The following is a 17,763-nucleotide window of genomic DNA, read 5'->3' as shown; positions in this document are numbered from 1 at the left end:
CGAAAATATAAACCATTAAATGTTGAGTCCGTGTTACTGTTTTCTCGTCAGTGTAATTCAAAATGTGCAAAGAAAACAAGTAAGAAAACTCTAGTCTGCTCGACTAGATACTACCATGAACCACTGACCAAAGAACACATAGATGAGACATGTAGAACAAACTTTTTCACCACCGAAAAAATTTGCATTAGGTACTACCACTAACCAGAGAACACATAGACTAGACAACTAGTGGAAAGCTTTTTGCACGCTTTTTTGAGGCTTTAACACCCCAGACTGCTTTGGACTCGCTCGGCTCCTTACTTTTAGGCTCGAGCTACGAAAAAATACGAACGCACAATCATTTCGCTTCATGTGCTCGACCGAGATGGTCAAATTTTGAACAAAAGATCCCTCTATGCTCAATGTTTCCCTTGCTCTCTCTCTCTCTCTCTCTCTCGATGCTCTCTGCTCTCTCGAATATGCATATGTATGTATTAGACGTCTGCATGAATGGCAAAAAAAGCACATTCAACTGTACAAAGTCATCATTGAATTGAGTGAAAACTTGTAAATTATTTCAAATAATTAATTAATAATATTCGAATTTAAAAACATAATTTTATTAATTCTATCAGGGTTGGAAGCTATTGAACATCGCTTTTCAGTAATTAAATAATTAATTAATTAAATTAAATAAATAATAAATCTGCAAATATCAACACAGAAAACATATATAGACGGTCACAACTACACATTTTGTTAGTAAAGCTAAAACACAAGCTTTAAACAAAACAAAACACAAAAACAACACGCTGGTATTTGCCGAAAAATACATATATTTTTTCCTGCAGGTTCCGCTTCCATTTCGCACGTCTGCTCACAATTTCTCAAAGCACAAAATGAATACACAAAATATTCATCGAACTACTTGAGTAGTTCGAGTGTTTTCGAAGTTTTCCTTTCACTTTCCTCTTCTTTCGTTATACTCAGTCATTCGGCATGAGACACAACATGTTCGTCTTGCGAAAAAGTAGTATACACATTCGTCTCATTCTGTCCTTTTCACTCAATCATATTCCACTCATTTCGAATGTACTCAATGTGGCTTTGTTACGAGTGTAATCATGCAGACGTCTAGTATGTATGCATGTGAGCACAAGCAGCAGCTCACGAAAATTGAAATTTCGTCGCAGCAAGAACCCATGCCTTCCCTTCTGTGTGAAGAGTATACCAAGCCGTTTGCCATGCTCGTGCAGAATGTTTGCGTTTTCGTTATTAATTGTGGGAAGGGTATGAAAGCGTTGGTGCTCATAATGAAAGTGCTTTCGCGACGAGCGTGCACGCACACACTCTCCCTTGCTACATGTACTATGAGCATTTGTATGCCTGTGTGCGAGGCTCTTGCCGCCTGTAGCAATTTTAAAGCCCAGTATTTGCATTAGGTCGATCTTGTGAACTCCTCACACTTACATACATATGTTTGATTGTGTGTACGCAGGGGCCGCGATGCTCACAAATGATGGGGTAATCATTGTAGAAGCATTAGAGTGCCTTTATATGTATGTGCGTGTGTGTATGTTTATGTGTGTATGCATGCGACATGAGCATTGGCATGTGCCTACGACATTTTAGAATTGTGTGAACGATTTTGGGTTTTATTTGAAGAGGCGCGCTTACATTTAAGTAGCTGACTAACTAAAGTAACAAGTGCACTTCCTATTACTTTTATAGGTATTTTTTAATTGCATGATTTTTATAACATCTAACAGATGCACCCTTTAAAATGGGTCTATTTGTCCCGTATATGTATGTGTGTATGTACATACATATGCTTCTTATTAAAAAGGTAAATTTCACCTGTATATGTGCAGGTGCAAGGGATCGAAAATCGCATTCCAATTTGCCCACTGGGATTAATCAGGTACTACATTTAAAAACAAAATCATTCTGATAGGCAAACCCACGATCATTGAAGTAAAATCATCTACTTAAATGTAAGCGCGCCTCTTCAATTAAAACCCTAAATCGTTCAATCAATTCCAAGTTGAGGTAGGCACACGCCAATGTTCATGTCCCATGCGTACACACAATCAAATGTATATACATACATACATACATACATATGTATGTGAGGACTTCACAAGATCGACCAAATGCAAATGCTGGACTGTAAAATTGCTACAGGCGGCAAGAGCTTCGCACACAGGCATACAAATGCTCATAGTACATGTAGCAAGCGAGAGTGTGTATGCATGCTAATCGCGAAAACATTTTCATTATGCGCACTAACGCTTTCATACCCTTCTCACAAATAATAACGAAAACGCATGGCAAACGGCTTGAAGAGTTCGGAATACACTTCACGTAAGGGAAGAAACGGCAGTCTAACGCGAAGAAATTTCAATTTTCGTGAGCTGCTGCTTCCCAGTGGCGGAAATGCCCATTATTTTGTCCATTACTCATGGATTACTTGCCGCCTGTGTACATGAAAAGATCGATTACAAGCTGCCTTACTTTTTTAAGGAATGGCCGCTTTTTCTCCCGGGTGCATGAAATTATTGAATTTTGTAATGCAGAAAGTAATGAGGTGACGAAGTTTCCTTCGGCTCTCCATTACCCATGCGTATACTTTTTACATATTGTAATGTATGTAGAAATTCCGCAACCTGAAGAAAACGCCTTATACATTTTCAAAATCGCTTATGGGTTAGTAATGTGCGTACATTACAACACAATATACCTGCAACCCATTTTCCCACTATATAAAATGGCTTACTTCTTAATGCAATGTAATTGGAGAAATAATTGATTACTAATTGAAAGATAGAAACGCTTGAGTAATGTAGTATTTTTTGTTTTAATTTTTAAATATTATTATTTATTATTTCTTAATATCTATAAATAAATGTATAGTCTTAAACTATGTCTTATTACTATTTTATTATATCTATCTTCATCAAAATCTAAAGCTATGTCTTATTATCTAGTTTGTCCTTATTATCGAACTTCTGCTTTGCCAGTCGACCTTTCTGGACCCGAAAGCAGTTTCTTATTGTACTTATATAGGTCTTCTTAGTGGACCCTTCGGTTTTTATAGCATCTGTAAATTAAACAATATTAATTTTTTTGTCATTAAAAATACATGTAAGATGATGTATACATACCAGATACTTCCCTTTAAATTTACGTCCGCACGGCTCAACAATAGCAGAAAAGTGACGCGCCGCGGCGGGTAAAACGAAAACAGAAATCATCACACATATGCATTTTTGAACTTGTATTTACACTCATTAACACTATACACACAAAAGAAATTGGCATAGACAAAGAAACCAAACGAAAGAAGGCACGCATTCCATGCAAAAAACGGTAAAGTCCAAAACGAAATTCGGCGATTTCGTCGCGACGCAACGAAAGACGAAAATCGTTTGTTGGTTAGCGGGGAAGGGGCATACAGAAACGAAGTTGACAAGAGCTCGATTCTGTCGTATGAGTAGCACTTTTTATTTTGTACATTACAAATGCGCTGAAAAAAATGTTCATAGGTAATGCATTACTTTTTTGTCGTATGTAATGCATTATTTCAACAGACCTCATTCAGGTCGTCGCCACTGGGTTGTGCTCACATGCATATATGCATATACATATTGAGAGAGCAGAGAGAGCGAGAGAGCAAGAAAAAAATTGAGCATAGAGCATAGCTCGCAAAAAACTGTTAACACTTTTTCGTTGTCTGCAAAAAAGTGTCTTTCAGTGACACAGGCAAAAAATACTCAGACAGAAAGTGTTTTTGTCGCGTCTGGCTTAGCTCTCTCGCGCTCTGAGGGAGATAGTTGTTTCTGTTTTCGTTTCCTCAAGTCAAACACTGATCGTTTGCTTGAGTTAAAGAAGTAACGGTAAGTTGCGTTTGTATGGGTAATCACGCGCGATTGCTGCGTTCTTTTTGTATGTATGTATGCGTGTATTTACATGCACACGAAGGCAAAAACATTTTCTGCTGAGTTTGTTAGTCAAAGTGTTTTTTGCTGAGAAGCTTTGTGTGAGGGAAAATTGTGTTAGTTTTATGCGACACTCATGTGAGAGCGTCACACGAATGAGTGATCGCATTGCGTCTGAGCGAAACAGATGCTAAAGAAAAAAGAGAGTGACGCTCAGAGAGAGACGTGTCTACACAATTTTTTTTTGGGTATGATGCGAGAAAGAGAATAAACGAAAAAACGCTCAACTCTCATTTGCAAGCTCTGGCATAGAGGCATCTTTTATTCAACATTTGACCATCTCGGTCGAGCGCATGAACAGGGTGACCGCGCCGGACCAAACGAAAAATACCAATTTGGTCTCAAAAATATACTATAAAATACTATTTCATATTTTACAAAATACCACTATAAATACCATAACAAATAAATCGTCTGGAAATTCAAATTATAATAAAATAATAACTGACTTATTATATATAGAAAAAATAAGGGTTTACCCATTGCAAAAAAAGTTTGTTGTTTATTTCATTTTAAAAAATTAATAATATTTCAGTCCAACATAAAACTAGAACATATGCATTCGTATTCAATTCCATATTCCAATATATATTTAAAGTCTTAAAATTAATTAAATGCTTAAAATTCATTTTGTAACATTTTCTTAAAATAAAATAATAAAGGAACTTCTTTGTTCAGTTTCTCAGTTTCTCAGTTTCTCTTAAGATCATTTAATTATATTTACTAGCCTTCTTCGTCAGAGCAGCTTAAATTCAATTTGTTGAAATTTTTACATCACACTTGTTCACTGGGCCTAAAATTATTGCACCCATTTTCGGGCAATGATTATTGTACATGTAATATATGTGATATATTTACATTTTTAAAGCGGTTTCGATTTTTCGTTTTGATTAAATTAATTTGAGAGAATATGCGTTCACACAACGGATTAGAAACGGGCAAAATTATTAAATCTTTGTTTTTGTGTAGCCGCATGCTGTTTAAGTGACGCCAGCCTACTCAAAATGTTAGTCTGGCACGCTTTGCAGTGCGCATCCATATTATTAGCCATTTTTCATTTTCCGGCATAGTCTCCCACTCAGCTCTATATTTTTGCTTATTGCTCATGTTTTCTATTTATTTGTTTTAAAATTAAGCAAGTCTTAAGCATTAAGCATTCGATTCATTAAGACTTAAAGAGTGACCAAACCGAAAATACCATATAATACCATAAAATCGAAGAAAAATGCTACTAAATACCTATATACCATTAAAATACTTTTGAGCAAAATCGGAGCTGATAAAATACCAAAAAGTATTTAAAATACCATATTCGGTCACCCTGTTGGGTAGCTCATGAGTAAGTGAGCCAAAATTAGAAAATTTTTGACAATAATGAGTAAAGCGTGAGTATAATATGACATGTGTATTTCATATATTGCAAAGCATTTAATAAAGTTAGTAGTGTTTTACGATAATTTTTTCGGCTGAAAATGTGTATAAAATAATTTTAATTATATATAATTATTTACGGATATAAACACATTTATAAACATGATTAGCAATAATAATAAATAAATGTACTTATGTACATACATATGTATGTTCATACATAGTACATCTGTGTAAAGTGGTTATGACAGTCCGTAAGACCGACCAAATGCAAATGCTGGGCTTTAAAATTGCTACAAGCAGCAAGAGTAACGCACGCAGGTCACAAATGCTCATACATGTATGTGGCAAGGGACTACAAGTGTGTGTGTGCATGCCCGTCGCGAGATCATATTCTTTATGCGCCTCAACGCATTCATACCCTTCCCATAAATATATATCGAAACGCTAACATTTTGTTTGCATGAATGTCGCAAACGATTTGAAGATTTCGGTATACTCTTTACTCAAAAGGAAAGAGCGGGGACCGTCGCGAAGAAATTTCAATTTTTGTGCGCTGCTGAGCTTCATGATTTGAGAGCCCACAGAGAGAGAGAGAGAGAGAGAGAGAGAGAGAGAGAGAGAGAGAGAGTTAGAGAGAGAGAGAGGGAGAGTAAGACAAAAAACGCAAAGCGCATGCATGACCATTTCGTTTGCGTGCTTAGAGCGCACTGATTTCGTCGTGCTATCTTTCATTACCCGAGCCAGCCAATACCAAGCCGAGCGAATACGAAGTTGGCCGGGACCTGCTACACAGATTTTGCGGCGTGGAAAAACGTTTCTCTACATGTCTAGTCTATGTGTTGTTTGGTCAGTGGTTATGATTAAGAAAGACAAGCATGTCCACATGCTTAGCTTTTAAGGCAGCTCGTGATAATCTGTCCAGCCACCAACACCAACGAAAATTTACCTAAAAATAAATACTTATTTTTATACTTAATTGCTTCTTATAAATGTATTTCTTACCAAAAAGAGCCGCCGACTTGCGAAGTTGCGCCAAAGTAATTGATGTGCAACGCACGATATCATCTCTATCGATAGTATAAAAAACAATCGATATGGACGCAGAAATATAAATATTCGATAGATCGATAGTTCAATCGATAGTTTTACAGCACTAGTGTGCACACGTATACAATATACTTGGGTAAAAGCAGCTCATTGAGGTGAACCGGCTCACTCGCTCTTTTTTGTGAAGTGAGCCAACTCACTCATGTGGCTCACCTGCTGATTTCCCATGTCCTCAAAATGAGTCAAAGTTTCGCTGTGCTTTCTAATTACCGACATTGAAAGTTTGATGAAATACACAATTCGCGGGAAAAAACGTTAACTTTGCGATTGAGAAGAACGCAAAATGAGCGAGTGAGCAAAAATGCGCTAGTCAACCAAAATGAGCTAGTGAGCCAAAATGAGCCATATAGAAGGAACTGCCTCACTGCCTCAGTTCAGTGAGCCATTCATTTTAGCTCACTCACTCATGAGCTACCCAAGTCTAGTATACAATACTGTTGAAGCTGCCTCACGTGCTTTTGTTAAATGGCCAAATACTTGATTATTATTTTTTGACTTAACGGAATTTAATGAAACTTTCAGCATATGATCTACATATTATATTGAATATTTAGGAAATTAAAAAAAAGATGGAAAATCATTCACAATTAGCTATAGTGGCATCTGACTTGAACTTGAATGTTTTTATTCGATAAAAACATAACGGGATGATTTATCGAATTTTAAAAGCAAACTCGACAACCGCGCTGTATATACGGTCATTAAAAAAATTCAAGTCTTTAACTCTTATATCTTCGGAAATCGACGCGTGCAAACATACGAACAGACGGACGGACAGACAGACCAAATCAACTCAGCTCGTCGCCCTGTTCAAGACTATATATACTTTGTGGGGTCTGCCACGCCTCCTTCTGCCTGTTACATACATTTCAACAAAACCATTATATCCTGATTTCCCATTGAAAATTGGTTCAGGGTATAACAAGTAAGAAAGCTCTAGTCGAGACTGCCCGACTACGAGATCCCCTGAACCCTTCGAGCAACTGATATTTCAATAATTATTCGCATATGCACACATACACTCACACACACAGACAAACGTATGTACGTATAAACACGCATTGCCTGCAGTATTGGCTTACTATGGGAAGCTCATTGTTTAATAACTTTTCTTGTGGATGAACTATCTTCATGAAACTTTTTCTTGTATTTGCCAAAGCACAAGTCTAGTATTTGAAATACGCCTTTTACAAATGTGATAGTGAGGGGTGAATTAGGGGTGGTGGGTAAATTTTGACAAAAATCGAAATTGCACATAATGCATATAAGTATACATTTAAAAATTGGAGACTCTAGCTTTAAAGATATAGGAGATATAATTTTATAGCTGATAAGGTTCGATAAGGTTTTTATCGATAAAAAATAACGGAATGAATTATCTATATTTTAGAAAAAAATTTTAAGTCTCTAGCTCTTATATCTTCTGAGATCGATGCGTCCGTACATACGGACGGAGGGACGGACAGACGGACAATGCTAAATCGACTCAGCTCGTCGCCCTGATCAAGAATATATATACTTTATAGGGTCTGCCACCCCTTCTTCTGCCTGTTACATACATTGAACAAAACCATTATACCCTGATTTCCTATTTTCAATGAGTTCAGGGTATAACAAGTAAGAAAGCTCTAGTCGAGACTGCTCGACTACGAGATCCCCTGAACCCTTGGAGTAATAGCTATTTCAATAATATTTCGCGTCTTCCAGCTTACACAAGAAACACACACATACACACACACCGAAACACGCACACACACAAATACACACACACCGACACGCCACCCTAACATCTGAAGCGAAGATGCAGTTACTAAAAGTAGTGCATACTTTCGGGCTCTTGCTGTAGTTAAGCTGAGTTTAGGATACTGTGGTCTATAAACTCAAATTATATTAGTAGCCATTGCTCACTACAGGCTTCACGTCGTTGTCGGAGCAAAAAATGGATGCCAGGATGGAGGACGAGCTGCAAGCTTTCGCGCGTCGTTCCTTGTTGCAGAGATCACCGCAGCAACAACAGAGGGCGCTGCCGCAGCCGTCGACCTTTAATCAGTCCCCAGTGCCTGAGTGCCAGGCACCCAACTCACTAAAAGAAGCGTTAGCCCAAATAGGAGTTACTCTAGAGGGCTTGACTGCCTTATTTGGGGGTCAGCGGCATATTAATGCCCTAATGTGGAGCTGGCTAGGCTGGTCAATCTCCATAAGACGGCCGAAAAGCTCTGCAACCGACCGGTTAAAAACTGCGAGGTACAGACCATGCTGCTACAGAAAGTAGTGGAGAAAGCGAGCGCTAGTGCGATCTCAGGTAGCAATACGCCTAAGCGGTCGAGGGAAACTGCCACCGATCAGAGGAAAACACCCTCAAAAATGCCGAGGCCTAATAAAAGCGCAGCGAACCCAGCTACAGCTGAAAATTCAAATCTGGCAGGTCAACAGACAAGCCCGAACAGCTGGACAGTCGTTTAAGGACGCAAACCCATGCAAAAACGACCCAGAAGTGATTTCAGGCCTGAGTGGTTGCAGCTATGCGGACATGCTTCGTGTAGTCAAGACCGACCCAAATTTAAAGCATCTGAGCGGCGACGTTCAAGGCATTAGGAAGACAGCTAACGGGGATCTTTTCTTGCAACTGAGTAGGAAGCCGGAGTATAGCGTTGAGGCCCTGCACAAAGCTGTAGACAAGGCCTTGGGCAACCGAGCGGTAGTTAAAACACTTACCGAATCGGCTCAAATTGAGATTCGCGACCTAGATGAGGAGGCCATTGGGGTGGAGTTGAAGGATAACTCACTCCCCTTTGAGATTATCAAATCGCTTCGACCAGCCTTTGGTGGACAGCAAAGTGTTACGGTTGCTCTCCCAATTGGGAAAGCCAAAACTCTGCTCCAGCTGTCCAAAATTAGAATAGGATGGGTAGTATGCCGTATCCGAGCCGTGGACCAGCCCAAACGCATTTTCAAGTGCCTCGATTATGGACATATTGCAGCCAAATGCGGCAGAGACTGTGACCCAAAGGGTGCTTGTTTCAGGTGTGGAGAGATGGGTCACAATGCAAAAGCATGCACCAAGCCACCTAAATGTAGCCTCTGCGGCCGGAAAGGTGAAAAGCAGACGGACCACTCAGCAGGTAGCTTTAGGTGTCCATCCTACCGTGAAGCTGCGCGTAAAATGAAATGTTAAAGTTCCTCCAGCTTAACTAAAATCACTCTGTTGCTGCCCAAGATCTACTAGAGCAGACCATAAGAGAAAAATGCATTAACGTAGCCTTTCTCAGTGAGCCTCATCACTGTAGGACCATCTGCCATAGGACATGGTCAACAGACGCCAATGGCAAAGCTGTGTTGTGGGTATGTGGCAACTCAACGAATGTACTTTCGAATGTTAAATCATTCAATGGGTTCGTACGTGGCCGATGTGGTAACTTATGGCCCTACAGTTGCTACATTGCCCCCAGCAATCAGCTCAGTGAATTCACAACGGTGCTTGACGAGCTAGCCGAGGATGCTAGGGGTCGGAAGGCCATTATAGAAGGAGATTTTAACTCATGGGCGTTAGAATGGGGTAGCCACACAACAAATGCCAGAGGTCGTATCCTACTGGAGATCTTCGCGACACTTGATGTTGCACTGCTCAACACTGGTCACGAGTTCACTTTCAGTCGGGCTGGATACGAATCTATTATTGACATTACTTTTGTCACTCCTCTTCCGGGAAGCAACAGGGTGCCATTGCGATAGTTATACGGGCAGTGATCATACGGCACTTCTGTTCACAATAGGTGAGCCATCTGCCAGGGCGCCAAACTTGTGGAGGGGATCGTATCGGCTGCATACTTTTGATCCCCGGCCATCCCGTTTCAGAGGCCATCCAGTCTCTGGGCACAAGTGGTAATGCTAAGGCCAGAGCATGCCAAATGGTAGCCCAAATTAAGAGTGCCTGCAATAGGAGCATGTTACGTCGCAAGCAGTTCACGCGACAACAAGAGCCTACGTATTGGTGGAACGCACAAATAGGTGACATTCGACGCAAATGCATCCAGGCGAGAAGAATCTATCAGCGGACTCGCGGTAGGTCTACGTTTTTTGAGAAACAATTAGCTTACCAGGCAGCTAGAAGACAGCTGAAGAGGGCCATTCGGGCAAGCAAAAGAGAATGCTTTTTAGAGTTGTGCGACTCAGCCGAATATGACCCTTGGAGCAGGGCACATAAGATAGTAGTTAAAAGACTATACGCAGGTAAACAGGTGCAGCCTACGGATCGCTTGGAGCTTAAATCCATTCATGCCCCTGAGTCCGATTCTGCTGAGCAGGGCTCAACGAGCACTCAAATTGTTCTAGTTACAGACGAAGAAATCTTAGTAGCTCTCAGAGGTTTTAGATCTAACACAGCTCCAGAGCCGGACGGGATCCCAAATCGTGCGCTAAAGCTAGCCCTCGCCTTGCACCCTAGTACATTTGCCGAATTATACAACGAATGTTTAATGCAGGAGACGTTCCCTGCAAAAGGGAAGACCCAGAACTTGGTATTGCTAGCCAAGGCTGGCAAATCACCAGAGGAGCCATCTTCGTATAGTCCAATCTGTCTCTTAGACACCATGGGAAAGGTGTTTGAGAAACTGATCTGCTCTAGGCTGGAGACTGCGATTGCAAGCGCCGGAGGCCTGTCACCAAACCAATTTGGATTCCGGAAGGCCCGGTCAACAACGGACGCGCTTAACAAAGTTGTCGGTCTGGCCACTTCCGCTATTCAAGGCACCAGATGGAGGCACGGGACGAAGGAATACTACATCGTCGCGACCCTGGATGTAAAGAATGCTTTTAACACAGCTAGTTGGGATATGATACTGGATGCGCTCTCACAATATAATATTCCTAAATATCTAAAAGAGATAATAAAGAGCTACATCAGAGGAAGAACACTGGTATACAACACGAGTGAGGGTCCCCAAACTCATACAGTGTCAGCTGGAGTACCCCAAGGCTCAGTGCTGGGGCCTCTCTTGTGGAATATTATGTACGACGGCGTACTGCGCTTGGAAGTACCAGCAGGTGCGCACACCATTGGCTTTGCTGATGATGTAGCTGTCGTCGCCATAGGCAAGGAGCTTAAAGATACAGAGGATATGTGCAGCGAAAGTATCAATCGCGTATGAAACAGGTTGACAGGAGCTGGGCTCGAGCTAGCGGCACGCAAAACCGAAGTCGTCTTAGTAAGACGTCGCAAAAGAGTGGAAACTGCCAATATAAAGATGGGCAGCGTCACCATTGCGTCAAAGAGGGCGTCATGATAGACACAAGATTAACTCCTTCTTGTAATGAGCGTCATTAGGTCCGTCATCCTCTTTGCTGCGCCAATATGGGCAAGAGCGATGACAACGCCGAGCTACAGCCGGGGCATTTGTTCCACTTACAGACTGTGCGCAATAATGGTTTTGTTGAAATGTATGCAACAGGCAGAAGGAGGCGTGGCAGACCAGATGTGGGGTCCCAAATAATACATATATTCTTGACCAGGGCGACGAGCTGAGTCGATTTAGCTCTGTCCGTCTGTCCGTCCGTCCGTCTGTCTGTCTGTCCGTCTGTCCGTCTGTCCGTCTGTCCGTATGAACGCAATCTATTTCGGCGCTATTGAAGCTAGAGACTTGAAATTTGGAACACATACTCGTGTATATCTCCGATTTATAAAGTGTTAAAATTTTCCCGATCCGCCCACTAGGGGCGTGGCAAATCGGAAAATGCATTTTCCGATATACCAGAAATCATGTTTGTTGAAGAGCTAGAAAGCTGAAATTTGGTATGTAGGTCCGCGTTGACCACCCAAGATCACGAGCTATGGCGGATATATCTACGCCCATTGGGGGCGTGGCAAATCGGATAAAACTGTATCTCCTAAAGTTGTAAACCTAGAATGCTGAAATTTTGCACGTCAGCTAATGGTATGATTCTATAAAGTCTGAAGATAAATTATAGGTCTACGCCCGTTGGGGGCGTGGCAAATCGGACCTGAAGATATAGTGATTTTTTTAATTCTCCTATATTTTGGACACTATTGATGGCAGAGACCTCAAATTTTGTATATATACTCGGACTGATCACCCAAGACCAAAAAGTTTTGTCGGATATATGTCCGCCCACAGGGGGCGTGGCAAACCGCAAAAGTTTATATCTCCTAAAGTATAATAGCTAGAAGCTTCAAATTTGGATAGTTAAGTTACTGGTAGCCTCCTCTATCGATTCCCCAAAAATAATTTTTACGCCTCTTTAGGGGCGTGGCATATCGAAAAATACCCTGTAATTTTCACATTTTTTTAGGGTAAGCACTCAAACTTTGCAGTTAGGGTAACGTTATCTCTTTCTAAAAACTGACCAAAAATGAGGTGTCTACGCCCAGTTGGGGCGTGGCAAATCGGAAAAACCTGTATATTCTACAGTATTAGAACGAAACTTAACTACTAAATTATTGATGGGATGTGAATGAGTATTCCGCAGTCGGTAACGCCCGACTGCAACGTTCTTACTTGTTTACAATTAATTATTTTATTAATTTTCACACAACTGCGGTCGGTTGATTTTTGCTAGTGGCTACATATTCCTGTACAAGGTTTGATCCGTGGTTTGCTGTGGCTTTTATAATTGCTTTTTTAATTTGTGAAGTTTGGTGCAGCGTCGGTTTGCTATTTTTTGGCGCTCTCACCACTTCACTCTTTACACATTTGATTAGTGTGATTTTTTTTGCATACTTGCTCTCTCGATTTCGATCGTCGTTCTGTGATACTCTCTGTGTTTATTTCGTTACGCTCTGTAACGGCTGTTTGGTGTTGGACTCTCTCTCTCAACATAATCTTTCGTTCTGCTCTTTACTTTAATTTTTCTAAAATGTACAGCGCTGTAAGGGCTCAATTTTTATACCCTGATCCCATTTTCAATGGGAAATCAGGGTATAATGGTTTTGTTGAAATGTATGTAACAGGCAGAAGGAGGCGTGGCAGACCCCACAAAGTATATATATTCTTGATCAGGGCGACGAGCTGAGTTGATTTGGCCCTGTCCGTCTGTCTGTCCGTCTGTCCGTCCGTCCGTCTGTCCGTCTGTCCGTATGTATGAACGCGTCGATTTCAGAAGATATAAGAGCTAGAGACCTCAAATTTTTTTTTAAATGTCCGTAATTACAGCGCGCATATCAAGTTTATCATTAAAAATCGATAACTCATCCCGATCTTTTTTTATCGATAAAAACCCTTATCGAAAACCAGTTATAAAATTATATCTTCTACACCTTTATTGCTAGAGTCTCCAAATTTTTAATGTATGCTTATATGCAATTTATACAATTTCGGTTTTTGTTAAAATTTACCCCCCACCCTTAAATTCACCCCCTCACCAACACGTTTGTAAAAAGCGTATTTCAAATACTAGAGACTTGTGCTTTAGCAATTACATGCATATCCATGTCATAATCATAATCTGAAAGTTTCATGAAGATCGTACGTCCACAAAAAAGTTATTAAGCAATTAAGTTCTCATAGTAAGCGCTCACTGTCGCCCATGCGTCTTTATGCTTGTGTGTGTATATGTATGTAATTGTTTGTGTATGTGTGTGTGTGTGTGTGTGTGTGTGTGTGTGTGTGTGTGTGTGTGTGTGTGTGTGTGTGTGTGTGTGTGTGTGTGTGTGTGCGTGTGTGTGTGTGTGTGTGTATGCCTGTGTGTGTGTGCGTGCGTGTGTGTGTGTGTGTGTGCGTGTTTCTTGTGTAAGCTGAAAGACGCGAAAAATTATTGAAATAGCTATTACTCCAAGGGTTCAGGGGATCTCGTAGTCGAGTAGTCTCGACTAGAGCTTTCTTACTTGTTAAAACTGAAGAAGATTTCTAAGCAGCTATCCAGTGATATGGCTGCTTTTTTTTTATACCCTGAACCCATTGAAAATGGGAATTCAGGGTATAATGGTTTTGTTAAAAGTATGTAACAGACAGAAGGAGGCGTGGCAGACCCCACAAAGTATATATATTATTGATCAGGGCGACGAGCTAAGTCGATTTGGCCCTGTCCGTCTGTCTGTCCGTCCGTCCGTCCGTCCGTCCGTCCGTATGTATGAACGCGTCGATTTCAGAAGATATAAGGCCCGGTTGGCGTGGGCCTTAAGGCGGTCATCGAGTGGAAAGAGATCTGCCCTTCCACTGAATCCATATTGAGATCCCTATGCAAGCAAGAGTTTCGTACGAACCAGGGTCATCCAGTGATTTGGCGCAAGGCCTTGTTCTGTACGATCTGGATCTTTTGCCGGCTGCTCTTGGCGGCGACTCCCCAAACTTGCACACCGTACCTCCAGATTGGCGTGATTATGTGCGTTATTATCTTGCGCTTATTTGCTAACGACAGCTTGCTTTTGCTGTGTAGCAGCAGCTTGCTTTTGCTTGAGGCGGGCGCGGTGCCAGCAATCGCCAGAATGTGGGGCCTGAATGTAAACCGACTGTCCAAGTTGATCCCCAGATACTTCACCGTTCGGGCTTTTTCGAGGGCGGTACCGTTGATGAACACGGTGGCAGGTGCCTCCCTTCTTAGAGAAAAACATAAGCTCATGCTTTTGGTGGCGCTGATTATACTCATTCACGAAAGTGAATCAGTATATTGGTTTTGTGCAATGTCCGTCTTGCTGTCCGTCCGTCTGTCCGTCTGTCCGTCCGTCCGTCTGTCCGTCTGTCCGTATGAACGCAATCTATTTCGGCGCTATTGAGGCTAGAGATTTGAAATTTGGAACATATACTTGTGTATATCTCCGATTTATAAAGTGTTAAAATTTTCCCGATCCGCCCACTAGGGGCGTGGCAAATCGGAAAATGCATTTTCCGATATACCAGAAATCATGTTAGCTAAAAAGCTAGAAAGCTGAAATTTGGTATGTAGGTCCGCGTCGACCACCCAAGATCACGAGCTATGGCGGATATATCTACGCCCATTGGGGGCGTGGCAAATCGGATAACACTATCCCCTAAAGTTGTAAGCCTAGAATGCAGAAATTTTGCACGTCAGCTAATGTTATGATTCTATAAAGTCTAAAGCCTCTTAGGGGCGTGGCAAATCGGACCTGAAGATATCGTGATTTTTTATATTTTGCTATATTTTGGACACTATTGATGCCAGAGAACTCAAATTTTGTATATCTACTCGGGCTGATCACCCAAGGCCAAAAAGCTTTGTCGGATATATGTCCGCCCATAGGGGGCGTGGCAAACCGCAAAAGCTTATATCTCCTAAAGTATAATAGCTAGAAGCTTCAAATTTGGATAGTTGAGTTACTGGTATCCTCCTCTATCGATTCCCCAAATAGTTTTTACGCCTCTTTAGGGGCGTGACATATCGAAAAATACGCTGTAATTTTCACTTTTTTTGAGGGTAAGCATTCAAACTTTGCAGTTAGGGTACCGTTATCTCGTTCTAAAAACTGACCAAAAATGAGTTGTCTACGCCCAGTTGTGGCGTGGCAGATCGGAAAAACCTGTATTTTCTACAGTATTAGAGTATTACAGCGAAACTTAACTACTAAATTGTTCATGGGATGTGAATGAGTATTCCGCAGTCGGTAACGCCCGACTGCAACGTTCTTACTTGTTATACCCTGAACCCATTGAAAATGGGAAATCAGGGTATAATGGTTTTGTGAAAAGTATGTAACAGGCAGAAGGAATCATCGCAGACCCCATAAAGTATATATATTCTTGATCAGGACGACGAGCTGAGTCGATATAGCCCTGTCCGTCTGTCCGTCCGTCCGTCCGTCCGTCCCTCCGTCCGTCCGTCCGTCCGTCCGTCCGTCCGTCCGTCCGTATGAGCAAAAGGATCTCAGAAGGTATAAGAGCTAGAAAGCTGAAATTTGGCATGCATACTCGTGTATACCATAGGCAGTACAAGTTTGCTTTATTTTTTCGATAACTCATCCGATAACTTTTTTATCGAGAATAATCGAAAAATCGACTTGGTTTTTTCAGCCTAATTTGAACACTTTTAAATCTGGAGACTTCAAATTTGCGTTGTATATAGAGTTAATGGACACAAAGATTTTGTAATTTACAGATTTTGGATACCACGCCCCCTTCGCCCCCAATTTGTAAAAAACGCATTTCAAGTACTAGAGACTTGTGCTTTGGAATGTACACACATTTTAACCATATGCTTACGCTCTGAAAGTTTCATTAAGATTGTATGTCTACAAAAGAAATTATTCAACAAATAAATTCCCATAATATTGCCCACATTGCAGCGCAGCCCAAGCGCAGCCGCAGCGTAGTTAGCAGAGCGCAGCCTTATGCGTGCGTGTGGATGCATGTGTATGTATGTGTACATAGAAGAAATGCAGAATGATTAGAATATCAGCTGGGAGGGTTCAGGGTATCTCCTAGTCGAGCAGTCTCGACTGGAGCCATCCTACTTTTTTTATATTCCACTTGTTCGCCCGTTGTACGAAAGCGTCGATGAAAGCCTGGAGAATTTCCGCCGCTGCGGAGCTGGATTTTGTTGACACCATCACGCAGATATCGTCCGCGTAGGTTGCCACCAGGGTTGAATTTGAAGAAACTCCAAAGGCTGAAGCATCTGGTAGAGGAGCATCACCTATGAAGATGCAGAAAAGAAATGGAGCGAGGGTACTGCCCTGTGGTACGCCAGCGGCAATCGAGTATGTGGAGGACTGACTCGATTTAAATTTCACTCTGAAAGAACGACCATCCAAGTAGGATCGGATCAGAGCCAAGTAGTGCGAGGGCAGCTGTTCCTTAATCTTCTGCAGCAGTCCTGGGTGCCATATCCTATCGAAGGCCTGTTCGATGTCCAGTGCCTTTTGTTGTCGAAAGCCCTGAGGATGTAATCCGTCACTCTGTGGAGTTGCTCGGTTGTACCGTGTCCAGCGCGGGAACCAAACTGCTGAGCCGGAATGAGTTTTCTTGCCTCCGCTACTGCTACCAGCCGACGGATAACAAGTCTTTCCCAAACCTTCGATAAAGAAGGTAGGAGACTGATAGGTCGGTATGAAGCAGGGTCTTCCTCAGGCTTGCCAGTCTTGTGGATCATCACGACAAGCGCAATCTTCCATACTGCTGGAAAATACTGAAGCCTCGTTATGGCATTAAAGATTAATACTTTGCCTTCCATATTCCAGTGCATATGGGCATCTACACCTTCAAGATGACCTTAATGCATTTCAACATTGGTGTGTGGCAAACCAGTTGCACCTAAATTGCTCAGTGTATGACAATGACCTTCAGTCGTACCTCTCCTTATATTGTTGATTATAAAATTAATACCATTTCCTTAAAAC

General features: G+C 41.5%; 2 long non-coding RNA genes across 2 annotated transcripts; both read right to left on the bottom strand.

Annotated features, from left to right (window-relative positions):
• Positions 1–2,903: 2,903 nt before the first annotated feature.
• LOC122757428 lies at positions 2,904–3,845 on the bottom strand. The gene is made up of 2 exons (XR_006357449.1): positions 3,147–3,845; positions 2,904–3,082 (listed from the first exon to the last, which is right to left on the bottom strand). It is a non-coding gene; the product is annotated as an uncharacterized LOC122757428 (long non-coding RNA).
• A 2,130-nt stretch (positions 3,846–5,975) lies between these two features.
• LOC122757429 lies at positions 5,976–6,955 on the bottom strand. The gene is made up of 3 exons (XR_006357450.1): positions 6,615–6,955; positions 6,357–6,421; positions 5,976–6,300 (listed from the first exon to the last, which is right to left on the bottom strand). It is a non-coding gene; the product is annotated as an uncharacterized LOC122757429 (long non-coding RNA).
• Between the last annotated feature and the right edge of the window lie 10,808 nt (positions 6,956–17,763).

Source organism: Drosophila mojavensis, unplaced genomic scaffold, assembly GCF_018153725.1.
Source record: "Drosophila mojavensis isolate 15081-1352.22 unplaced genomic scaffold, ASM1815372v1 contig_72, whole genome shotgun sequence".
In the NCBI taxonomy this organism is placed as follows: Eukaryota; Metazoa; Arthropoda; class Insecta; order Diptera; family Drosophilidae; genus Drosophila; species Drosophila mojavensis.
This window is presented reverse-complemented; position numbering and strand designations above follow the sequence as displayed.